The 6,663-nt window shown below is 47.5% G+C and overlaps 1 long non-coding RNA gene across 2 annotated transcripts; it reads right to left on the bottom strand.

Annotated features, from left to right (window-relative positions):
• Nucleotides 1–1,911: 1,911 nt before the first annotated feature.
• LOC142260519 (uncharacterized) lies at nucleotides 1,912–5,524 on the bottom strand. Of its 2 annotated transcripts, none has more exons than XR_012728666.1 (3): nucleotides 5,456–5,524; nucleotides 4,228–4,376; nucleotides 1,912–2,434 (listed from the first exon to the last, which is right to left on the bottom strand). It is a non-coding gene; the product is annotated as an uncharacterized LOC142260519 (long non-coding RNA). The 2 variants fall into 2 exon arrangements; XR_012728667.1 differs by having other exon boundaries at nucleotides 5,437–5,510.
• Nucleotides 5,525–6,663: the final 1,139 nt, after the last annotated feature.

The following is a 6,663-nucleotide window of genomic DNA, read 5'->3' on the forward strand; positions in this document are numbered from 1 at the left end:
CACACATTACACACCGGCCAGGTAATACAATGAAGAGCTAAGGCTGTGGTGCGGTAGAGGCCGTTCTCATACCTCCTGTCCATCTGCCACACATTACACACCGGCCAGGTAATATAATGAAGAGCTAAGGATGTGGTGCGGTAGAGGCCGTTCTCATACCTCCTGTCCATCTGCCACACATTACACACCGGCCAGGTAATATAATGAAGAGCTAAGGATGTGGTGCGGTCAGAAGCCGTTCTCATACCTCCTGTCCATCTACCACACATTACACACCGGCCAGGTAATATAATAAAGAGCTAAGGATGTGGTGCGGTAGAGGCCGTTCTCATACCTCCTGTCCATCTACCACACATTACACACCGGCCAGGTAATACAATGAAGAGCTAAGGATGTGGTGCGGTCAGAGGCCGTTCTCACACCTCCTGTCCGTCTGCCACACATTACACACCGGCCAGGTAATAAAATGAAGAGCTAAGGATGTGGTGCGGTCAGAGGCCGTTCTCATACCTCCTGTCCATCTGCCACACATTACACACCGGCCAGGTAATACAATGAAGAGCTAAGGCTGTGGTGCGGTAGAGGCCGTTCTCATACCTCCTGTCCATCTGCCACACATTACACACCGGCCAGGTAATATAATAAAGAGCTAAGGATGTGGTGCGGTAGAGGCCGTTCTCATACCTCCTGTCCATCTACCACACATTACACACCGGCCAGGTAATACAATGAAGAGCTAAGGATGTGGTGCGGTCAGAGGTCGTTCTCACACCTCCTGTCCATCTGCCACACATTACACACCGGCCAGGTAATACAATGAAGAGCTAAGGATGTGGTGCGGTAGAGGCCGTTCTCATACCTCCTGTCCATCTGCCACACATTACACACCGGCCAGGTAATAAAATGAAGAGCTAAGGATGTGGTGCGGTCAGAGGCCGTTCTCATACCTCCTGTCCATCTGCCACACATTACACAGCGGCCAGGTAATACAATGAAGAGCTAAGGATGTGGTGCGGTCAGAGGCCGTTCTCATACCTCCTGTCCGTCTGCCACACATTACACAGCGGCCACTGTGACAGGTCTGGCAAGTTGACTAGCAGCAATTCCATCTTTAGGCCCTGTGCGCACGCTGCGTATTTTGCCACGTTTTAGGGTGCAGTTTGTTGCCCAAATCTGCATGCATTGCCTTCCCCAGCCGTCTATGAGAATTCAGACAGGCTGTGCACACGTTGCTTCTTTGTTCCTTGCAGTTTTGGTTGCAGAAAAAAAGCAGCAGCATGTCACTTCTTTCTGCGTTTTGGAGGACTGGCAGATCAATCCCCCGATTGATCCCCAGTGTCTGCTCAGATGCTGGTCCCCATATAAAGTCTATGGGAACCAGAATCCGACACAAAGGGATAGGAGCAATGACTTCATACTCACCGATCACTGGCGCGGCTGTCACACTGCTCCCGCGGCCCGTCATTCTTCTTCCTAGGCTGCTCATTAGGCTCATACATATTCACGGCTTACCCTGCCCACTGGTGGCTGTGATTGACTGCAACCAGACACCCCCCCACGCTGAATGACAGCTATCTGACTGCAACCAATCAGATGCCGGTGGGTGGGTCTATATTGTACAGTAAAATAAATAACAGCGTGCAGTCCCCTCAATTTTGATTCTCAGACTGGGGATGCCTATGGTTATTAGGCTGCCCCCCAGTCTAAAAATATCAGCCTGCAGCCTCCCGGACCACCGCATCCATTAGATGTGACAATCCCAGCACTTTACCTGGATCATCCTGATTGCCCCGGTGTGGTGACAATCGGGGTAATAAAAAGTTAATAGCAGCCCATAGCTGCCACTAAGTCCTAGAATAGTGATGGCAGCGTCTATGAGACCACATAGAAGAGAGGAAACCCAGCAACCGCTTAATTAAAAGAAACTTTATTAAAGACAGTGAAAAAGCATGATGTGAAAAAAGGACACCCTGCCCGTCACCGCATTTCACACAGATGACTGCTCTTAATCATGACAATATCAAAGTGAATGCGGCCACTGATAAAACCCACACAACCTCTGAGGAGGGAACAAACACCGTCACCGAGAATCATCAAATCACCAAGACACGAGCAAATGACAACTCACACTGATAGAAGATTACAAGAAGCATCAATACAAACATTAATATAAGTACACCCCATATAATACACAGCACAGAGAATATATAAGTACACCCCCATATAATACACAGTACAGAGAATATATAAGTACCACCCCATATAATACACAGTACAGAGAATATATAAGTACACCCCATATAATACACAGCACAGAGAATGTATACACAGAGATATCCTCTTATGTCACTTGTGGGATTCTCTCCAATAGATGAAACCTTCATATCAGTGGATGAGGAAGAATTCTTTGTAGGAGCAGATATTGCCCCGAACTCTATAAAGAAAAATGACCAATAATTAGTAATAATAATAATAATAATAATGCCACAAATTACCATAAACTGTGTATAATGAATGATTATTTCAGATTCCTTAATAACAGGGTCGGTACCGCAGGACTGGCGCATAGCAAATGTGGTGCCAATATTCAAAAAGGGGACAAAAACTGAGCCAGGAAATTATAGGCCGGTAAGTTTAACCTCTACGGTTGGTAAAATCCTTGAGGGTTTCTTGAGAGATGCTATACTGGAGTATCTCAAGAAAAATAACCTTATGACAGAGTATCAACATGGGTTTATGAGGGATCGATCCTGTCAAACTAATTTGATCAGCTTCTATGAAGAGGTAAGTTCAAGCTTGGACCAGGGAAATGCAGTGGATGTTGTGTATATGGACTTTTCAAAAGCTTTTGATACGGTGCCACACAAAAGTTGGTACATAAAATGAGAATAATGGGGATAGGGGAAAATATGTGTAACTGGTTAAAAACTGGCTCAGTGATAGGAAACAAAGGGTGGTTATTAATGGTACGTACTCGGACTGGGTCTCAGTTCATAGTGGGGTACCACAGGGGTCAGTATTGGGCCCGCTTCTTTTCAACATATTTATAAATGACCTTGTTGGGGGCATGCGGAGTAGAATTTCAATATTTGCAGATGATACCAAACTCTGCAGGGTAATCAATACAGAGGAGGATAATTTTATATTACAGGGAGATTTATGTAAATTGGATGATTGGGCTGAGAAGTGGCAATTGAAGTTTAATGTAGATAAATGTAAGGTCATGCACTTGGGTAGAGGAAATAACATTTATGATTATGTACTTAATTGTAGAACACTGGGTAAAACAGACACAGAAAAAGACTTGGGTGTATGGGTGGATGGTAAACTTCACTTTAGTGGACAGTGTCAGGCAGCTGCTGCCAGGGCTAATAAAATAATGGGATGTATTAAAAGAGGTATAAGTGTTCATGAAAAAAAATATACTTCTACCTCTGTACAAGTCACTAGTGCGACCGCACTTAGAATACTGTGTACAATTCTGGTCACCGATATATAAGAAGGACATAGCTGAACTGGAGAGGGTGCAGAGAAGAGCGACCAAGATTATTAGAGGAATGGGTGGGCTGCAACACCAAGACAGGTTATTAAACTTGGGGTTATTTAGTTTGGAAAAACGAAGGCTTAGGGGGGATCTAATCACAATGTATAAATATATGAGGGGACAGTACAGAGACCTTTCCAAAGATCTTTTTACACCTAGGCCTGCGACTGGAACACGGGGGCATCCGCTACGTCTTGAGGAAAGAAGGTTTAATCATAATCACAGACGAGGATTCTTTACTGTACGAGCAGTGAGACTGTGGAACTCTCTGCCGCATGATGTTGTAATGAGTGATTCACTACTAACATTTAAGCAGAGCCTGGACACCTTTCTTCAAAAATGTAATATTAGCAGTTATGTATATTAGATTTTATGACAGGGTGTTGATCCAGGGAACTAGTCTGATTGCCGGATGTGGAGTCAGGAAGGAAATTTTTTCCCCATTGGAACTTGTTTGCCACATTGGGTTTTTTTTGCCTTCCTCTGGATCAACATGTTAGGCTACGGGTTGAACTAGATGGACTTAGAGTCTCCCTTCAACCTTAAAAACTATGATACTATGATACTATGATGAATGCGCTGATAATCACCTGGTAATAAACACATCAGTATCAGTCACAGATCATTGTGGAATTCAGCTCTTTGTGATCTCTGGTTCGACCTTTAATATCCAATGTTCTTACCTTATATACAGTGACTGCTCCAATCCCCTCCTCCTGGATCTATCCCCCCGCTCCATGCCTCTAATGGAAAAAGACGACAGGGACCCCGGGTGCTGCTCTGCGAAGAGCCGCGATAAAACCGACACCAGGAGCCGCGCCCCGCCCATGTCCTGTAATGCGGTACAACATAATGTAACTGACAGACGTCACATGAAGCGAGATATAAGAGGAGTCGTATTACAATAATGAATTGCTTCATAGAAGAACACGAGACATCAGAATTACTAAAGGGAGTAACACATAGGAAATACCGCCACGAGCTGCACGTCCTGACCGCACTGGAGATTACCATTATGGCTAGATGGATATAGGAAAAAACAAAGAGGCTCCCCCCATAGACAGAGCATTGCACTCTCTCCCCCCCCACAGACAGAGCATTGCACTCTCCCCCCCATAGACAGAGCATCGCACTCTCCCCCCCACAGACAGAGCATTGCACTCTCCCCCCCATAGACAGAGCATTGCACTCTCCCCCCCCATAGACAGAGCATTGCACTCTCCCCCCCCCATAGACAGAGCATTGCACTCTCTCCCCCCCCATAGACAGAGCATTGCACTCTCCCCCCCCACAGACAGAGCATTGCACTCTCCCCCCCCACAGACAGAGCATTGCACTCTCCCCCCCCCATAGACAGAGCATTGCACTCTCTCCCCCCCCCATAGACAGAGCATTGCACTCTCCCCCCCCCACAGACAGAGCATTGCACTCTCCCCCCCCATAGACAGAGCATTGCACTCTCCCCCCCATAGACAGAGCATTGCACTCTCCCCCCCCCCATACACAGAGCATTGCACTCTCCCCCCCCCCCCATACACAGAGCATTGCACTCTCCCCCCCCATAGACAGAGCATTGCACTCTCCCCCCCACAGACAGAGCATTGCACTCTCCCCCCCCCCCATACACAGAGCATTGCACTCTCCCCCCCCCCCCATACACAGAGCATTGCACTCTCCCCCCCACAGACAGAGCATTGCACTCTCCCCCCCCCATACACAGAGCATTGCACTCTCCCCCCCCCCCCCATACACAGAGCATTGCACTCTCCCCCCCCCATAGACAGAGCATTGCACTCTCTCCCCTCCCCCCACAGACAGAGCATCGCACTCTCCCCCCCACAGACAGAACATTGCACCCCCCTCCAGAGTATTGCATCTTCATCAGATATGACCTCTTGTTACATCACACACCCAGGGCTGGAAACAGCAACTGCGCACTGACTGCCGGCAACTACAGGCTCCTCCCACACAAGAGGCCGGTCACATGGGCGTGACGTCAGCAGAGGTCCCTCTGGCCACTGGGATTTAGCATCTACCTATGGGGGTGTCAGCACTAGACCCCGCTTCTATTATATCTATTGTAATCCCCTCTGTGCCCACGTGCACTTAGAATAAACATTGTTTTTCTATCTGGAAAGGTTGGGCTGAAAACACCAGGCTGCATTATGAACACGCCCCATCACATGACCAGTGACGTCATACCGGTCAGGAGCCCGTACATTCTAGCACCTACTCTGCCGTTTTTTTCTTTTTTTCCTTTGCTTCTTGCTCCCAGATCTGCACTGATGAGGCCCCGCCCCGCCCCTTCCGGTGACGGTTTCCCATCAACTCCATTCTACACGTTACCGTGCGGCTCTGCAGGTGGGTGTTTCTCCATGTGTATGAGCACATATTGTATATAGGTGATATATGGAGATCAGGTATATAGGAGGCTGTGTGGGGCTTATACTGTATATAGCAGGCTGTGTGGGGGTTATACTGTATATAGAGAGGCTGTGTGGGGGCTTATACTGTATATAGGGAGGCTGTGTGGGGGCTTATACTGTATATAGGGAGGCTGTGTGGGGGTTATACTGTATATAGAGAGGCTGTGTGGGGGTTATACTGTATATAGAGAGGCTGTGTGGGGGCTTATACTGTATATAGAGAGGCTGTGTGGGGGCTTATACTGTATATAGAGAGGCTGTGGGGGATTATACTGTATATAGAGAGGCTGTGTGGGGGTTATACTGTATATAGAGAGGCTGTGTGGGGGCTTATACTGTATATAGGGAGGCTGTGTGGGGGCTTATACTGTATATAGAGAGGCTGTGTGGGGGCTTATACTGTATATAGGGAGGCTGTGTGGGGCTTATACTGTATATAGGGAGGCTGTGTGGGGGTTATACTGTATATAGAGAGGCTGTGTGGGGGCTTATACTGTATATAGAGAGGCTGTGTGAGGGCTTATACTGTATATAGAGAGGCTGTGTGGGGGTTATACTGTGTATAGAGAGGCTGTGTGGGGGTTATACTGTATATAGAGAGGCTGTGTGGGGGCTTATACTGTATATAGAGAGGCTGTGTGGGGGCTTATACTGTATATAGAGAGGCTGTGTGGGGGTTATACTGTATATAGA

The sequence above is a fragment of the Anomaloglossus baeobatrachus genome, unplaced genomic scaffold (assembly GCF_048569485.1).
Source record: "Anomaloglossus baeobatrachus isolate aAnoBae1 unplaced genomic scaffold, aAnoBae1.hap1 Scaffold_118, whole genome shotgun sequence".
Classification (NCBI taxonomy): domain Eukaryota; kingdom Metazoa; phylum Chordata; class Amphibia; order Anura; family Aromobatidae; genus Anomaloglossus; species Anomaloglossus baeobatrachus.